Source organism: Eptatretus burgeri, chromosome 4 (genome assembly GCF_056783735.1).
Source record: "Eptatretus burgeri isolate ZD-2024b chromosome 4, Ebu_testis_v1, whole genome shotgun sequence".
Lineage (NCBI taxonomy): Eukaryota > Metazoa > Chordata > Myxini > Myxiniformes > Myxinidae > Eptatretus > Eptatretus burgeri.
Genome location: NC_140964.1, coordinates 68,479,976 through 68,499,752, shown reverse-complemented (window position 1 = coordinate 68,499,752; position 19,777 = coordinate 68,479,976). Strand labels below are relative to the sequence as shown.

Genomic DNA, 19,777 nt, shown 5'->3' with positions numbered 1-19,777 from the left:
CTCATAGTTGAGTCTTTGCTGTGGAATGGACTACCCAGCAGAGGAAACCTACAGAAACAGCTGATTTTATCCTAAAATAATCAGAATCACTCCAATTTAACACAGGTGGAGGCAAATTAACTTGGTGTGTGATTTTCAAGGTGATTGGTTACTCCTGAGCTAATTCACAATTACTCGCATCAGGGGGGTGAATACTTATCCAACCAAGATATTGCAGTTTTATATTTATAATAAATTTTCTGAAATTTGTAGAATTTATTTTTCATTTGGAACTAGTGTGTTACGATGTGTAAATAAAGGTGGAAAAAAGTCTGATTTAATGCAATTTAATTCCAGGCTATAAGGCAAAAAAGGTGAAAAGGGGGTTTGAAGTATCTCTTGCCACTGTATACATTGGCAGAGTTCCTGCCCTATGTATGGGTGGTCTTGTTCCAAGCATGCAACACCTTCTTCTGATGCAGACCTTTATTTGTGCAAGTGACAACTCTGTATTGGAAAAATAAATAACCCAGATTACATGCATGAAAGAAAAACATCCCTACTGTTTATCGATCTATAATTCCAGCAGTGTGTGTGTGTGTGTGTGTGTGTGTGTGTGTGTGTGTGTGTGTGTGTGTGTGTGTGTGTGTGTGTGTGTGTGTGTGTGTGTGTGTGTGTGTGTGTGTGTGTGTGTGTGTGTGTCTGTGTGTCTGTGACCGCTGTTTCTCGACAACCACTGGTCCAATCTAATTGAATCTTGCCAGATATATTGCTGGGGACCCAAGGATGTGCCTTTTCAAGGTTTGATATTAATCGGACAAGTGCTTCCCAAGTTATGGCCATTTATTTACAAAACCAATGACAAGACACGTTGCTGCATGGGCGTGGCCGATGGGGGAAGGGAAGATCAGCCGTGTTCCCCATTACGGGTTACAACGTACGGACTTCCGGATAATGATGACCGTTTATTCTAATAATTTCTCGATTTCTTATGCGCATTTACATATAAACACAATGCCCCAAGTTATGATCATTTTCATATTAGACGGTGCATAAATTTCGGTAACATCAGAGTGAGCTGGTATGCTCCGAACCAGGAAGTAAATTTTTTTTTGCATGAACGTTTTTTTTCTCTCTCTCTCTCTCTCTCTCTCTCTCTTCTCTTCTCTTTGTGTTTTTTCCTTACGAAAAGGCAAAATACGTTGGCGCTAATTGAATAATTGGCCATTAAAACGAATAATTTATCAAAATGTTGGCAGATCCAGCAGCCTCTGCATTCTTGCCCTGGACGAGGAAACGAAGAAGAAGCGCCGTTACCTCAGCAATGTTGTTTCTGAAGAGGTGCTAATGAGATAAAGGTGTGTACAATGTACATGGAGACAATTTTTATTATTATTATTTATTTATTGAAGAAAAATTGTTCCGAAAATAATTTATCAAAAAAAGTGCACAGCTTTTTTTTGTTTCCAATTGTCAAAACGGTGTTTGGAAGTGTTAAGGAATTCAGCTCTACTCAACATGCTTGCCAACGAAATGCTTCTCATTTTGGTGGTAAAACAATTCACAACGACGGGTTTCCTTATTCATTGCTCTGCAGTCTGCATTCAACCCCTTAATTTGTCATCTCATTGACCTCATTTCATCTATCTATAATTCCAGCAGTGTGTGTGTGTGTGTGTGTGTGTGTGTGTGTGTGTGTGTGTGTGTGTGTGTGTGTGTGTGTGTGTGTGTGTGTGTGTGTGTGTGCGTGCGTGTCATCTATCTATAATTCCAGCAGTGTGTGTGTGTGTACGTGTGTGTGTGTGTGTGCGTGCGTGCGTGTGTGTGTCATCTATCTATAATTCCAGCAGTGTGTGTGTGTGTGTACGTGTGTGTGTGTCGTCTATCTATAATTTCAGCTGTGTGTGTGTGTGTGTGTGTGTGTGTGTGTGTGTGTGTGTGTGTGTGTGTGTGTGTGTGTGTGTGTGTGTGTGTGTGTGTGTGTGTGTGTGTGTGTGTGTGTGTGTGTCGTTTATGAGAGCAAAGGAACGGCCTGTGTGGTTGTTGTTTCCGGCACGCGGTTTGAAAGTTTGTTTTTTTTTGTTTGCAGTATGACCACGTACGTATGGGCACGCACCTTCGGGCATGCACTAGTAATTCAAAACAGCTCACAGCACTGGAAAACAGGACAAGCATACTGTACTGTAAATGGAGGTTATTTCAAGGGACAAGGGACTTGTAATATCCTCCCCCACCTGGAGGCGGCGCTACACGATACACATTTACATAGAGAATTTGCATCCCCCCACTCCCCCCAAGACTGCCAGCAAAGATAAAAACACCCCTATGCATTAGTTGGGGTTACGCTGATCCTCTGTCGCAAGTCTGGATGTAATTGGGCCAGAACTGTAAGAGAAGTAGCCCAACAAACAAACACACAAACACCGGTCCGTGAATTATAGCAAGGATTGTTGTGGACCCTGGTTTGCAGGGGTACTACGAGGGTGGAGGTAACCCCGGTTTTCCCCCCAGACTCACCGAGAATTGAGGCCATCGCACACGAATAAGTCCGTGTCGTGGTGGGTCACTAATCGACTGAACGCCAACAATTTATCCATGTGACCCAGTGTCTTCCATCTGACAACCATTTAACTATGGTACACGCAGTCTCCTTATTGGGGAATCACGCCCTCGATACATACTTGAATTAAACTTACCACATCAGGTGCAGCCGAGTGGAGCTGGCCAAGTATGCACTGGCTAATAAACAGATTATTGGGGTATAACTTCTCAGCTGGACTAATGTGCAGACCATGCAGGACCAATGAAGGAAAAGATGAAAACGAGTTCTGCCCCGCTCGGTTGTGCTACCCTCTCAGCTCGGTGGCGCTCGGCTGGGCAAACGCTCCACAGAGATTCCGCTTGGTGGCTGGACGAAAGAGTGATCAAACCCGATTTGCTCTCTTTTATAGAGCCTGAGCAAGGGAGGAGCCAAAAACGGATCAAACGACCCTGTAAACGTTTCCGAGCATCCCCATTGGTGCAAAGATGCCACCCCGAGAAGTCACCCTGCCCCGCCAGACTCCAGAGCTGAAAATGTCCTCAGTTGCCTCTTAGCCTGGCCATGCAATACAGCTCCACAATTAACATTGGCCAAGGGTTTTCGTGAGTGCTGTCCAGCCCTGAACGTGTGCTGGACTCTGTATGAACATGGTTGTTTCGGGAAACACCAGAACTGCCCACACATCTTTGAACCAACCCCAGCATATGTTTGCGCTTTGAGTTAAACGCCAAAACACCCCGGCTCGCATGTCCTTCATTCCTCCGACACCCTCAGAAACTGTGGTGTGCATCCAGGGGGCTGATGGCAGTTGTGGCATAGTGAGGTGAGGGAAGCGCTGTGGTAAAGGCATTGGAGCATTATAAGAGGTTGAGACTATTGTGGTGATGAAGTTGAAGTGATTGGTCGTTGTGGCATTCATGGTGAAGAGGTTGGGCGTAGGTTGTGGTGGGGATTTTTAGGAGGCGTTTGTAGTGATTTATGGTGAGCATTGTAGTGTCGTGATGAGCATGATGAGGGTCTGAGTTGAGGCATCGGTTGGTTAATGGCACGATGTTTGAATAGGAAATGTCACGCATATGCAAATGAGCTGTGGATGTTTCTGTGCCTTCCCGACGCTCCGCACATAGCATCACTGATCTGACGTGCATGCTTGCGTGGTGGGGTTTGTGTATGAAATAATGGGAAGTAAAATAATTGAAAGAAATAGGGTTGAACACCTAACTAAAAGCCCTACGCAATGCATCTTTTCCCATTTTCTCATTAGACATATAGAAAGGGCTAAATACTCATGAATACTAATGAGATAACTGTCATGGGATCGCAATATGTTTGGTGGCATTGCCTCGGAGAAGTGCCGGTTTTGCAGAACTGCAACAATATAGATATATATTTAAGAGGTACATGTACCAACAATATTGTGATATTTACCTAAAGCGACACATTTCGATGACGCATGAGCCTTTTCGTATGATTCACAATTTCTGTGACGGAGACATTGCTGTGCACGACAGTTCTGCATTCCTGCACTTGCAATTCTTTGAACATGTGGGTGCTGCCGTGCAGCCACACTTGATCAGTTCTCTACAACTAACAACAGCATCTGGTACGGTTGTCCACACAGGATGCTACCCGGTCTCTACTTTGGTCCACCCAAAGCCTTCATGATTTGGTACAGCTAGGATGGGCTGCCGACTCCCTCTCCCAAAGCTTGCTTTGTGCAGGCATCAGTTTACATGTTGGAGCAGTATGCTCGGAGCTGCAGGAAGTTTTTCCATCATCTTTACTCTCCTTGGGAACAACTCCTGTTGAAGGTCGTTCACATTGACATGTGGGGTCATGTCGTACATGGTACAGGTAAACCATTCCATGACATTGAATGCTGGAGATGTAATGTCTGTGGAACAAATGCAGTCACCAATGTAATGGTGAATCCTTCCGTGGCTACCGGATAAGCTTTCCATGCCTTCCAGGCTGACTTTCTGCCTTTACCTCTGAACTGGGATGTTGCATCAGATCTGGAGAAGGCAGGGGAAAATGGCAGAGCATGAGTTTTCACTTCCCCATGTTCCTGGCAGATTGAATTAACATTGTAATAGCGGAAGTGTTTTCCTGTACCAAAGCTAACCTATGGCTGCATACCTGGATGGTGCTGCAGAAGATCATGAAGGACTCCCATCAGAATCAGAATCACATCGGAGTCTGCAGTTCTGATGAGAACAGTAGTTGCCCCCTCCCTTGGGGCATCGTGTGCATGGAGCCATATTCTGCTGTCTGCTTCTTCGTAATCACTCTCCCCCATTGTGATGTCAGCACGATTCGACTTCACTCTTGGACCAGATGTAATGTACACCTGTTTGTTAAGCAGATAATCATGTTTGACTGCGTCCTCGATTAGCAGTGTGAAAAGCTCCTCCTTGTTTGTCGGTTCCTGTAGGAATCCAGCAAAGTAAATTGGTAACTTTGCATTGCGGGATACCTTTCTCCGGACAAATTTCCCTCGTTTCTTTTGAGTTGTGGCTTTCAGGCTGTCAGATCAGCAAGTGTCCCAAACTATGTACATCCTAGAGCAGCTTTAAAGTTGCCTTTCTGTCCAGGGGATGAAGATATTGTCACTGTATTTGCTGAACGTAGAAGTGTTTTCTTGTGGCAGAGCATGCACTATGGCAGCATCATCAACCACTTTGGCATCAAAATAAGAGGGTGTTTCTGGCTGGACACTTGGCTCAATGCAATCCAATATCTTGGATTTGTTGCTTGATTGTCAAAGTCTCCCATGCAGTGACAGTGCTGGCAGCCACAGGTGGTTTTCATGTGTGAAGAACACCTCCAGTTTGGTGTTACGGACTTGGGTACCGATGAACAGATGACTGAACAAATTGCAGTCACTCTTTATTTCCTGGAATTATTTTTTTCGTTTTGAATTCATGATAGTGGAATGTGGATTCTGAAAAAGTGGGAAATGGTTTTATTTATGGCCTTATGGAATTATTCATGTCTTTCAACCAGCAAGTCTTGGACATACTTGTAATACTGCTCATTACCCAAAATTTCCATTGTGTGCAGTGCTTGGACAACCATATCATCCACACAATCGTGCTTGTCCAGGGTCCTGAGTTTCTTTGATGTATCCATGAATGGATTCCTCATTGTCACTATAGCATTACACATATCGTTAACTGGAACATTTCCTGAGCCAAATGTCCCTGCTCGTGACTTTGGAAGGGTTGAGCAGGCAAGTGATATAGTTCCTGAAACTATGTGAGGATCCTGGCCTGCTCAGGACCTGCAACCATCCATCGTTTCAGGGCAGTTGGATTTTCAACGAGACAGATGGCTGCACCAGACCCCTTTACGGTTTTGTTGCTTTGTTCATGTGCTTGGTTTGGAGGCATGCTCAAGAAGTTTCACGTAGTTTTCTTGAACACCCAGTTCTTCTTGAACTCATCTCTGATTTCATGTGGCAGGGCCTTCATATCCCTGATGTGGACTGGTTGCCAGCAGGCGTAGTTAGTGTGGTCAAGCACGCAAAAACCTAGTGCTCGTGCTTCCAGCACATCTATACAAAGAGAGAAGTTCCTTTCTCTGTGTGATTGGACAAAGATGAAAACCAATAGTTCAAGCTGTAATATTTTATCACAGAACTCAACAGTTGGACTGTTTCATAGCATTTCATCTTTTCAATCTTCAAAGGTTTTCTCCTCGGCTGTATTGCACATTGTGTTGAAGGCATCACTTTGCAGTTGTGCCAGGGACATTGCAGTCACCTGATGTGCGTGACATGTCCTGGTCAGGAGTGCGACCTTTAGGAAGGAGTCTGCAGTTCCAGCAGTTGCAACACCAACCTCATTCAGTGCTGCACACCATCCATTAATGCTCAGTCACCACCAACAATAAAAATCAAAACTATCAGCAGTTCAATGCACAGGACCTCAGACCACCCCCAACATTCATGTGAAAGGCAAAGAAATATTTGATATCTGTATGTCAGCCATATTCAAATCCAATATGGCTGTCACCTGATGGTATTTCCCATAACAGCAATGGATTCCTTAACTCTAAATATACTGGTTTTATGACTAAGACCAAATTTCTAGGTTGGATATAAGCTGGATAAAGCAAAAACATGACCAACTTTAAATTTGACCTTTGACCTTGACCTGACCTTGACTCTCGTCTCTAAAATTGGGCAGCCCCCGCTCAAAAGTTGTGTATGGTTTATCCCCATCGCCCCTCTAAATTTGTCCCCATCCCACATGTGCAGAGAGGAGTGAGATAAAAAATTCACTCTGTCTGACTGACAGCCAAACAAAATTGAAAATCATTCCAAACAGGAAACTTACTGTTTTAGCGACATAATAAAGGACACAAACAATAGGAATGAATCACTAATGCAACATGTTAAATAAGGTGGTGTAAAAGACACTGCATTATCAGTGGTAAACTTCTGAAAACAAACAAACATCCACAACCTTTAAAATCTACATTTTATTTAAATTAAATTATACACTTGAACACTGAAGAGCACAAATCGCCTTTTTGGCACTTTCAAAAGCTTTCCGTTTAGCAGGAGTTGGACAGAATATTGCAGCATTTTATAACATCACGACTAATCAAATCTGGGGCTCGCAGACCCATCCAAGTCCTTGTTTTTTCAGAACTGTACGGGATAACGTGTTCTACGAACTCCCTCATTACCCTCGCCAAAGGAGAGGGTATTGCATTTGGGTCCGTTTGTTTGTTTGTTTGTTGCTTGCATTGAAGATTTTTCAAGTGTATTGGTCAGTCGAGTTTGTTATTCTGTCTGTTTGTCCGTCTGTTTGTCAATCACCTACAGGTCACAATTATAAACCGATCGTCATTAAACTTTACCAAGTTGTTGAGATAGTCTCAAATGAGAAGCCTTTTGATTTTGAGGTCAAAGGTCAAATTTCTTAAGGTCAAATTTCTAGAATCGTCATTTTTCATATCATTGACTTGAAACTTGACCAGGATTTGCACATTGCATCACTGAATTGGGGAACCAACTATTTGAGGTGAAAAGGTCAACTCAAGGTCAAACTTCTAAAATTATCAATTTTTATCTGAAAAATCATGAATTTTCATACGATTGCATTGACTATTAAATAGCAATTGTATAGTGTATCACTGAATTGGGAAACCAACCATGTTTGATATCAAAAGGTCAAATCAAGGTCAAAATTATAAAATCAATTTCAACCTGAAAAATTATCAATTTTCATCCAATGGACCTGAGCTTTGATTAAGATTGTCAATTTTAATCTTGATGAAATGGACAATTTAATTTTAATGTATCCATGGCAACCTTTGGAGAGGGGGGTGGGTTTTGCAAGTATCATGCTCCGCACAATGTCTTTTTCTTGTTTGTTTGTTTGTTTGTTTGTTTGTTTATCCGCACAGAACTTCAGTGTTTTTCTCCGCAATCGCTTATTCGATTGAGACAATTTTCACCAAAGGAGCAACGACTCGTATAGAATGCTTTAATGATAATTATGATGTCATAGGTCACGTGGTGTGGCAGCCATGTTGGAAAAACAAAATAATTTTCGACCTCTGTATCATTGAATCCGCACCAAAAAAAAGCATTGAAAGTTGACACATAGCAAATACTCCTCATGGGGAACAAGTGTGATTTTTTTTCATGTCATAGGTGCCTTCGTTTTGACATCATAATTGCATATGTATAACGCTACATCTGATTAGTATGAAAAATTTTGAGGGTCATCTCGGGATAAAATGGTCCACAGAAAAAAATTGATGATGTCTTCAGTCACCTGATTCGGCAGCCATATTTTTTTTTTGTTGTTTTTTAAACCTTCAAAAATCTTCTTCTCTGAAAAGGCTGAACCGATTGAGGCAAAAGTTGACACGTATGACTGCCTATTGCCTATCCATGAGGAAGAAAAGGTTCACATATATGACATGATAGGTCACATGATTTGGCAGCCATATTGGATTTACCCGAAAACCTATAAAAAATCTTCTTCTCCAGAACGGCTGTACAAATCGAGGAGAAACTTCACACAAATGTTCCCTAAGCTTTGGGGATACCAATGTATTCATAAATTATAATTGATGTCACATGTTCTGGCAGCTATATTGGATTGAGCTAAAACATTTAAAACATATTTTCTCTTGAACCGCTGAATCAATCAACGCAAAACTTCACATTTATGATCTTGTAGTGATGGGGAATATATGTTTCAAATTTCAACTTGATCGGACACACGGTCTGGCAGCCACAATGATTTATATGTTTTCATCTGGATTATTTTTGATGTTTCTTTTTTTTTTTTGAATATAGCTCATTTGGCTGTGCCTGTATGGGTTTAGGGTAGAGGACGAGCAGCTGAAATAGGAATCCTATCTATGTTCCTCCTGATGACTTCATCTTTGATTTTTGCTTGTTCGGGTTCCTTGTGCTTACTCCAATGCAGGACTGTCCCAATTTGGTCTTCCATTTGATCTGAATTTAATTTATTTTAATCCCATTCTATATTAAATTGAATAATAATTTAAAAAAACCGGGTACCAACGGGACGTCTTGGTACCTGGTAATCATTGCCAGCAGTTACAAAGTGGCAGTTATGTCTAGTTATGTCTATTATTAATTGCATAACACACCAGTATACAAACGCCACACAAAATACACCACACAAAACAAGTCCTGGTGAGGGTCTGCAATCTCTGATTGCTCTTTTTCTTGTTTTAAATGTATTCTCTGTACGGTACAGCGGTGCAAATAACATTAAATGATCTGCACCGCCTTGGCTTAATGGACACACACATTACATGCTGGATTGTGTTCTAGAAGATATCGAAGGTTTTATCCATGAAGGTATTATCCATTATCCTGTTGAGAAACATGAAATGGGTCCAAGAAATTGGTGACTGAAAAGGATTAATCTGAAACGACTTATTTTCTACAATTTCACACTGCCTGCATTAATGAATTGTGTGAAAAAATTTGTCACCTACATTAATCAAAAATTACCAAAAGGCTGTTAATTCCTGTGAGGCTGGCAGGATTGCTTAGAAGTACGCACTCTCGCCTCTGAGCTATCGACCTGGATTTGAATCTCCACCTGCTATAAACTGTCATCCTGGTGTTTCGCAGGCAGGGCGATGCATCAATGTGTGCAGTCCATCGGATGGACATTAAGCTGTAGGACCCCTCTGCTAGCACTGGTAGTTGGACATCAAAGAACCCATGGTGTCTTTCGTGAAGAATAGGTGAGTTATCGTCGACCCCCTCCTTCAGTCGAATGTCAGGCCTGGACAGCCACTCCATGTAAGACTTTGGCTGCAAGCATTCCTCAGCCGAACCCATAAGAAGGTAGGAATAAATGCAGTCATAAAACTAGAACGTCTCTCGGTAGAGCGCATACCTCTGCCAGGCTGAACAATTTACGTTTTGTATCGTACTGAAAGGCCAGATCCACATCCAGCCTTTAACCTAAATGTAATCAACTTGTTCTTGTTATCCAACTCATCCACCAAGTTTTGTCATAACTTGTCCACAACGTTTTGAGACATCATGTTGTATGCCGTCGTTGGCCCCGTATCTCAGTGGTGAAGAATTGCCAAAAATTCTTGTATCCATATACGGATTTAGATCCACTAAAATCTAATAATTTCATCCGTGTCACACGCTCAACCTTTCCACCAAATTTCGTGTGAATCCGTCCATAACGTTTTGAGTTATCCTGCTCACTGACAGACAAACAAACAGGGGTGAAAACAACCTCCGTCCACCTTCAGTGACACAAGTAATAAGTAATTTTAGTAGTCGTAATCACAGAAGTAGTAGTGTTTGCGACGACTTTTGAGCATTCTTTAATTTTTGAATAATTTCTGAACATTTTTTTTTTTGTTCCTCTTTGGCATGCTCGGCAGTTCTCGCAAATTTGGTGATTTTGAACAATTAATTAATGAAAGTACAATAGTTGAAAATTTTCTCAGTTTGAATGTAAAGATAATGTATATTAAATTTAAAAAAGGTCTTGTTTTGATTTTCTTTTTCACCACCCCACATACTTGCACCGGATACGGATCGTATAATTGTGTTCAGCTTCAAATGCAGCCAAAAATGTTCAATCCTGTGGGAAACCTTTCATGGCATATCCTTTCTGTCAGTCAGAACAATTTGTGGTCATCTTAGATTTCTTTATTAAGCATTGTATTTACTCCGGAGAGCATCAGAGACCGTAAAGTGTGACATGAAAACCCCTTGGTTGGAATCTATGGTACAAGACGATTTTACAAGGACGATGGTGACCATGTTTCAAAGAACTCTGTTATTACACCCAAATAACTGCTTTATTAAAAACTCTGAATATATTCACCTGAAGGCTGTCAGAAATGTGAGGTTTGGTTGTTCTCTTTCAACTTCACTCGTCGTCGGTCTGTTATCATATTGTTTCCCTTGATAACTTTGCAACTCAGTCGAAATTGCTTCATCTATGTCAACTGATCATGTTGAACAGGAATTATATCCATAACAGCTTTCAAGTCTGGCTGGCTGTTCAACTTCTTAATTCACACTTTTATAGCAAAAACGTGTGCTGAATCAAATGCATTCACTTTTAGAACTTTCCATTATTTTTTTAAATTAAGAGCTGCAATTTGCTATCAAATCTGGTATATTCAAAAATACATCATCATCGATCTTCCTCTTTCTCTCTGCAACACACATATATATATATATATATGTATATATATATATATATATATGTATATATATATATATATATATATATATATATATATATATATATATATATCTTCTTCTTCTTTCGGCTGCTCCCATTGGGGGTCGCCACAGCGGATCATCCGTTATGATCCGCGTACTGATTTGGCATAGGTTTTACGCCGGATGCCCTTCCTGACGCAATCCTGGTCGCCTCTTACGACACAGAGATAAGGATTGGGTTTCGCCATGATTCCAGGTTCCAGGCTGCCCTACACCCTCTCATAGCACGGCCCAGCGCAGAGCTCCCGTCCTCAAGCGATCCTCCAACCCAAGCCTCCGAGTAGCCGGATTACAGGCGCACGCCACTACGCCCGGTTATATATATATATATATATATATATATATATATATATATATATATATATATATGTAAATATATGTATATATATATATATATATATATATATATATATATATATATATATATATATATATATATATATATATATATATATATATATATATATATATATATATATATATATATATATTGTTGCGGCCATGGGTACCGAGACACCAGCTTGTCACTCAAGGGGATTAATCCCCGGTTGCCCTCGGTAGAGCCGGATATAGGGCCACCACTCACAATTAACGTTATGGTACGGTGGGTTGTTTTAAAACCATGAACGCCACTCAGTCAACCACGAGTTCCAGTGTCCGCCGTCTAATTATTCCGTTTAACTAGAGGTCACGTGGTTACCTGAGTGGGGAGCGTGCCCTCGGCAAAGCACTAATATTATACGATTAGATTTTAATTATGGTGGCCGAGAGTTTTAACCGCCTGTGCGTGCCGACGATTTCTGGGGTCAAATCTGTGGTAATTACCTCCCAGTCTATCTCGGTTCGAACAATGCTCGACCAATAGAAGGAAAGGACAAACATGGACAGGATGGAAATCGACAAATAATTTATTAATAATAAAATAAATAAATAAAAGAGCCTTTTGAATAATGAGGTAAATAAAGAATTTCAAATCAACATCAATCAAAATGCCAGGAAAGAGACAAAGAGCAGATGCTTATCGGGGTTGACTTACTCACAGCTCAATGCAGACAAGGGTACCCAGTAGATCATTAAGGGGGAGGGGAGGGGGAGAATCATCTCGCTCACCAGAAAGTCGTCCATGAAGTGAAAACGTACTGAAATGCGTGCGTGCGTGTCACGTCCATCGCCAGCACCCAGCTTTGCCATGCACCCTCTTGCGGGGCAGCCTTGAACGCCAGTCGACGTCTGTAGGGCACTGAGATTGTCCGTCGTGGGTTTAGATCCTGGTGTTGTTGGTGATCGACCTGTGCCTCACTTGTTGGTGGTGCTGCTCACACCCACACGCGCACCACACGCTCGTTGCTGAAGCACTGGGAAGGGCGAATTGTCTAGTCGGTGCTGGTCAGACACCCGCTTCTTGGTCGCTTTTCTCGCCCTTTGCTTTTCCCTCTCTTCTTTTGCTTTTCCTCTCCTCACACTTTTCTCTTCAGAACGCTTTTTTCCACTCCTTTCTCTCCTCAGTTTTTCTCCTCGGACTTCTCTCTTCAGACTTTTTCTCTTCAGAATGTACCTCTCACTCGTTTTTATATCCCCGGGCGTCTCCGCGGGGTGCTGTCCGCCCCAAACTCACCCCACCCCACTGGGCACGGTTACCATGATGACCCATGCGCTCTCAAAGAAGGCGGGCATCGGAGCTCACGGAAGATTGCCGCTGAGGAAGAATGGGGGCGGGCTTCAGAGCTCGTGAAAGAATGTTGCTGATGAAAAATGTGGACGTGCTTCAGAGCTCGTGAAAGAAATGTGTGTGAACGTGTCTGTCGTAAAGAAAAAAAGCTTCCCATAAGAGAGGGGATCTATCCTTTACCCTTCTCAACGCATCACATTTAAGATCACATTAGACATGGGGATGGGGCTAATCTTAAAATGTATTTAAGGAAATAACTGTCTGAGGACCTGGATGTGTGGATGCATTCATCAGACCGGATTCTAAAATCCGAAACTATATATATATTGTTACGGATTTCAGAATCTGATCCGACGGATGCATCCACACATCCAGGTCCTCAGACAGTAATTTCCCTAAATGCATGTCCAGGATAGACCCATCCACATGTTTGGTGGGATTCTAACTTTGATGCATTGAGGAGGGTAAAGAATAGATTCCCTCTCGTATGGAAAGCTCCTTTTTCTCTTTACGACAGACTTTCAGCACAATATGGGAGCAATACTTTACCACAGCGGAGTGTGTATGATTGGATTACCATGTTCAAAAACGCTCACACAAATGTCACTGATGATAAAATATTTGGCATCCTTCCATGTCCACAACAAAAGAAAATGTTGAACGAGTCCGCACCATGATTCTGGATAACCAACAGTCGACTATTGACGAAGTGGCACAACATCTGAACATCAGTCATGGCTCTGCACATGAAATCATCAACCACCGACTTGGCTTTCATAAAGTTTCTGCAAGATGGGTTCCAAAACCACTCACGAAGAGCACAAGCGCAACTCTGTGACAATCTGCCAAAGCCTTTTGGACCGCTTTAGTCATGAAGGGAATGCTATTTTGAGAAGCATTGTGATTGGAGATGTGATGTGGATCCACCATTACAAGCCAGAGAGCAAACACCAGATTATTGAGTGGAAACATCTTACATCACCAGTCAAAAGGAAGTTCAAAGGTCAACCATCGGCCAGAAAAGTGATGTTTACACTTTCATGGGACTCACAAGGCCCCATTTTGGAACACTATCAAGAAGGGGCAACAAAGGTAAACAGTGTCCGTTATTGTGGAATGCTCCTGGACCCTTTGAAATCAGCTATTTGATGGAAATGCCAAGGGCTACTGTCTAAAGGTGCTACATTATTGCCTGATAATGCCTGTCCACACACTACCGCCCACACGTTAGAAAACCTCCGGCAATTGAACTTTGAGGTGCTGGAACATCCTCCTTGCATTCCTAACCTGGCCCTTTTAAAATTTCAGCTGTTTGATCCACTCAAAAATACTTTAAGAGGTCACCAATTTGCTGGTGACCAACAAGTGAAATAAGTGCATGTGTGGCTAATCACTTCGTCAAAAACCTTTTTCTTTTCTTCTGAGGGCATACAGAAGCTTGTGAACCAATGATTAAGTGTGTTAAAAGGAGGGGGACTAAGAGGAAAAATGATGTTCTTGTACATGCTCAATTGCAGTTATAATATTTAAATAAAAATATATTGAGGATCATTTATATTTATATATATATATATATATATATATATATATATATATATATATATATATATATATATATATATATATATATATATGTATTGCCATTCATCATGCTGAATGTATATCCTGTTTATACCCAATAAATCCACATGTCCAGAAGAAATGTCAGCAGTGATATATAAAGAGATTATATATCTCCAATTGATAGATTCGGTTATTTCAGCCACACCCATCACTGACAGGTGTATAAAATCAAGCACAAAGCCATGCAGTCTCCATGGACAAACATTGGCAGTAGAATGGGCCATACTGAAGAGCTCAATGGCTTTCAACGTGGCACTGTCATAGGATGCCACCTCTCCAACAAATCAGTTCATCAAATTTGTGCCCTGGTCAACTGTAAGTGCTGTTATTGTGAAATGGAAATGTCTGGGAGCAACAACAGCTCAGCTGCGAAGTGGTAGGCCGCACAAGCTCACAGAACAGGACTGCCGAGTGCTGAAGTGCGTAGCGCAGAAAAATCGTCTGTCAGTTGCAACACTCACTTCCGAGTTCCAAACTGCCTCTGGAAGCAACACCAGCACAAACACTTCGCTGAGAGCTTCATGAAATGGATTTCCATGGCCAAGCAGCCAAACACAAGCCAAAGATCACCATGCGCAATGCCAAGCGTCGGCTGAAGTGGTGTAAAGCTCACCACCATTGTATTCTGGAGCAGTGGAAATGCATCCTCTGGAGTGATAAATCATACTTCACCATCTGACAGTCCGACGGACGAATCTAGCTTGGGCGGATGCCAGGAGAACGCTACCTGCCCGAATGCATAGTGCCAACTGTAAAGTTTGGTGGAGGAGGAATAATCGTCTGGGGCTGTTTTTCATGGCCTGGGCCAAGCCCCTTAGTTCCAGTGAAGGTAAATCTTAACGCTACAGCATACAATGACATTCAAGACGATTCCGTGCTTCCAACTTTGTGGCAACAGTTTGGGGAAGGCCTTTTCCTGTTTCAGCATGACAATGCACCCGTGCACAAAGCGAGGTCCATACAGAAATGGTATGTGGAGGTCGGTGTGGAAGAACTTGTCTGGCCTGCACATGCCCTGACCTCAATCCCATCGAACACCTTTGGGATGAATTGGAACACCGACTGTGAGCAGACTTAATCGCCCAACATCAGTGCCCAACCTCACGAATGATCTTGTCGCTGAATGGAAGCAAATCCCCGCAGCGATGTTCCAACATCTAGTGGAAACCCTTCCCAGAAGAGTGGAGGCTGTTATAGCAGCAAAGAGGGGGGGGGGACCAACTGCATATTAATGCCAATGATTTTGGAATGAGATGTTGGACGAGCAGGTGTCCACATACTTTTGGCCATGTAGTGTATGTAGACTTTTCAAGCAGTTCGCAAATCATTTTAAGATATGACAGTCAGCAGAATGCAGGAAGCATGCCTGAGTGAGCAAGCACACACAAAAATGTGAAATATTCACCTTCAGCATTTAAAAAGTATAACGCAGGCGGTGCCTTTCTTATTTGCTTGCACAAGAACGTTGGGTTTTGTCGTTGTACATAATTACAAATTGTGTGCAAAGTTTAACCTTGCATGTATCTGTGGCTGACACTTTGTCATAAACAAATGAAAGCGAGAGCTGTGCAGATTAAAGAGAATAAAATTTGGAGATGGAGCAGTGGCGTACAGCAGCTGGCAGTGATTTTGTGCCTTTGATACTCGGGTAAATGTCACCATCATTCCATTTTCAAAAGAATTTTGGCTAGGGTCGAACGCGTGCTTTATTTTGGAAAATGCGTAACATTTCTGTTTCTTATTGTAATACTTCTGAAAGTGCCTTGAATGTAGGATGTTGTTGCTCACTGCTACAATTGTATTCCGACGCATATATTTTCTCTTTCTCTTTCTCTTTCTCTTTCTCTTTCTCTTTCTCTTTCTCTTTCTCTTTCTCTTTCTCTTTCTTTTTCTCTTTTTTTTTCTTTTTCTTTTTTTCTTTCTCTTTCTCTTTCTCTTTCTCTTTCTCTTTCTCTTTCTCTTCCTCTCTCTCTCTCTCTCTCACTCTCTCTCTCTCACACTCTCACTCTCTCTCTCTCTCTCTCTATCTCTCAAACCCTCTCTATCTCTCTCTCTCAAACCCTCTCTATCTCTCTATCTCTCTCTCTCTCTCCCTCTCTTTCTCTCACCCTCTCCCTCTCTCTCCATCTCCATATCTCTATCCTCCCACTTTCCACACCTGCTATCACACCCGTGAAATCGTAATCGTGAAGCACTGTTTCTCAGCGTGTCTCATGGTATGCACCATAAATGTTGCTTCCACTTTTTTTGTCCCTCTTTCTGGATGAGACCCTTTCTTCTACTTTGTTATTTGGGCAAGGAAGAGAGACAAAGCCCACAGCTTGTGATGAATGTTTTTTTTGCTGGCATCCTGATGGGCTGCCATGTGTTTGTTTTTTCCTTCCTAACTGTAAAAGCTATGTATTGTTTTTGTTTGTGTCTTATAGCTGGCGAACGTGTAGTGGTACATTCATGAACTTATGAGAAATTACTTCTTCTTTTTCTTTCTTTCAAGGTGGGTTGTAAAAATGTTAACACGATCTGGCACGCCACCTTGCTTTCCAAAATCTCAGCCGACAACATCCAAGGCCACCTCCTCTCATGGCTTACTAACTTCTTCCCCTCTCATCGTCAGCACCTGGCTCTGAACAGGATCGACTCATCCCCTCCCCTGTCGAGGTTGGAATGCCCCACGGCATTGTCTTGGGACCAGTCCTTTTCCTCGTCTTCATCACTGATCTTTCTGATTCTCTGGAAGATCCTTGTTATCTCTTCGCTGATGACTCTACCATCTGCCATAACATCCCTCATCCTTCAGATAGGCAGGCAGCATCCTCTTTCGTCACTGCAGGTGTTGACAGAATGACGAGCTGGTCAAAAACTTGGAATACGTCTTTCAACCCTGACAAATTTCACACTTTTTCTCTCTGAAAGGACCATCTGTGAACCCTCTCATCTACTTTCTTAATAAACCCTCCCCATATACTTCTTAAACAAATTTCTTGAAGAAGATGGGTCACCCAAACTTGGAGCTCATCTTTAGCCATGATCTATCTTAGACAAACCACATATCAAGTCTCCATCCAAAACCAGCTGTCAACTGAACATCCTCTGTCATGCAAAAACTTTTGCTTGGCAAATCTGAACTTTTATCAACTTACAAGGCCTTAATCCACAGCTCGATGGAGGACTGTTCTCCCACTTTAGCAAGTGCCGCTGTCTGACATCTTGCACATTCCAATGCCTTGAAAACCAAGGTCCTCAAGATCATTTCAATCTTCCGCAATGACGGTAAGTTTTTGGGCCTGTTAATCTCACATCGCAGACAGGTCAGTCACCTCTCTGTCTTCCACCGCCTCCTTTCTGGTCTTGCACCCTTTGCCATAGCCGTTCTCTATCCCTCATGCTCTGCCCTACAGGTTTATGAAGAGTGCACACGATCTGCTGGTAACACACTTCGGTGAAACTCCCCAATTCCATGCTCACTGTTCACCACCCTCCATTCTTTCCTCTTTTCTCTTGCCTGTGGAACCAGCTTCCTCAGTCTCTTAAATCTCATTCTTCCCTCTAGAGCTTCAAACTGGCTATTCACTCCCACTTCAGGTCATTCCTTATCCATACTCATGATCTTTTCTACCCTCATTAACACTAACCAAGTCCACCCCTTGCTTTCCAGGTTATTGTGTTTTCTTCCCTCTTCTCAAACCCTCACTATTGTTTTTTTTTTGTTATATCTCTTTAATTCCTGGTTTACCCTTCTTCTTGTTGTGTTTGAGTTTCTATCGCACTTCTTCACCACATGTGTCCTCCTTCCCCTCGCCTTGCTCTTATTCATTCCCATGCTCATTCTTCCTCCAAGTGTCCCTCTGTTGTGACCCTCTACGCTGCTGTTGGTGTGTTTTCCTCCGTTTCCACCATGTTCTTTTTGTCCTGTTATATTTTCCTTTATTCTGTATTCTAGCTCTTCCATGAGCCTCGACTTCGTATGGAGAAATAAATATAAAAACGCATCTTGTTTTTGTTTAATGCAATATGGCACCCCACCTTGCTCTCCAAACACCCCCTCTCCCATTTGCCTTTGTTAGCAAACCACATGCCATCTATTGTTTTACCCCTGCTACATTTGCTCGGTGAAAGTTGAAGTGGTAGGTTAATTTACTTCTCTGCTCCCTCCTTTCCTTTACGTCTTCCTCATATCGTATTTCAGTTCTTATTCTTTCTTTCTCGTTGTCGATGCAGGTTGGGAAGGTTTATTTTTTGATTCGCTCAAAATGGCGACGGATTCTCGTTCCGCGGCTTCTGAGGCAGTTGCAGTGGCCTACGCTGAAACATGGGGCAGTCTGTGTACCTTCCAGTGAGGTTGGTGAGGAAGTGGTAATTGTGGTTTTAAACACTTTTGGAATGTAAATGATTGGCCCGGCTTCGCGAGTGAACAAACGTGTCATAGTCTTTGTTGCTGAAGAGCAGCTAGTTCATCGAATTGTCACTCTTGCTTTTTCCACCGACAAAGGCCACTTTGTTTTGGCCTGATCACCAACCCGATGCACCAGCCATGAAGGCCACAATCTAAATATTCATCCTTTTGTAAAGTCAGCAGAATAAAGGCAGTCATCCTCCCAAGCACACACTTGTAGCTAAACTATCTCGGTTCAGCGCTGTCGTCTCTCAGATTACAATGGTACCTGCAGGCTTACAAAATTAGCAGGTAAAAAAAAAAACAGTCGTTTTGATGACAGACTTGCATTTCTACTTCCTCCTTCCAATTGTGGAAAAAAAGTTGTAAATGTTGTCTTCAATTTTCTGATGGATAATCATGGTTATCAGGGTTACGTTTTAATTGAGACATTAAGACGTTTTGCCTGTAGTGAGCTTCGTCACCCAAAAGCGTACCTGTCCTCTGTGCATATCCCTTTCTCTGGAAGAGTCTAATCCTCAAGGTAATACTGATATATCTCCTCTCCCACCTGGGCACCCCCATGCTTCTCCCCTTTCCTGTTACGAAATCCACCTCTGCTGCAGTCTCAGGTGATCACCTAACATCTGTTTCTAAGGTTTCTGACAATAGTGGTTCAAATGTTTGCAGTTAAAACGGTTTATTAACCTTGCAGTCTCATCTGCACTGGAATCAACTTCACCTGAACACATGGAGATGAATTCTTTATCTTTATGACCAGGGGCTGTTGTTTATTTTCATTGCTGGCCTCTAAACTGTCTT

The 19,777-nt window shown here is 42.3% G+C and overlaps 2 pseudogenes; both read right to left on the bottom strand.

Annotated features, from left to right (window-relative positions):
• Positions 1-4,355: 4,355 nt before the first annotated feature.
• LOC147028290 (uncharacterized) lies at positions 4,356-5,447 on the bottom strand (annotated as a pseudogene).
• A 59-nt stretch (positions 5,448-5,506) lies between these two features.
• LOC147028289 (uncharacterized) overlaps positions 5,507-19,777 on the bottom strand; it is a 30,834-nt pseudogene continuing 16,563 nt past the window's right edge.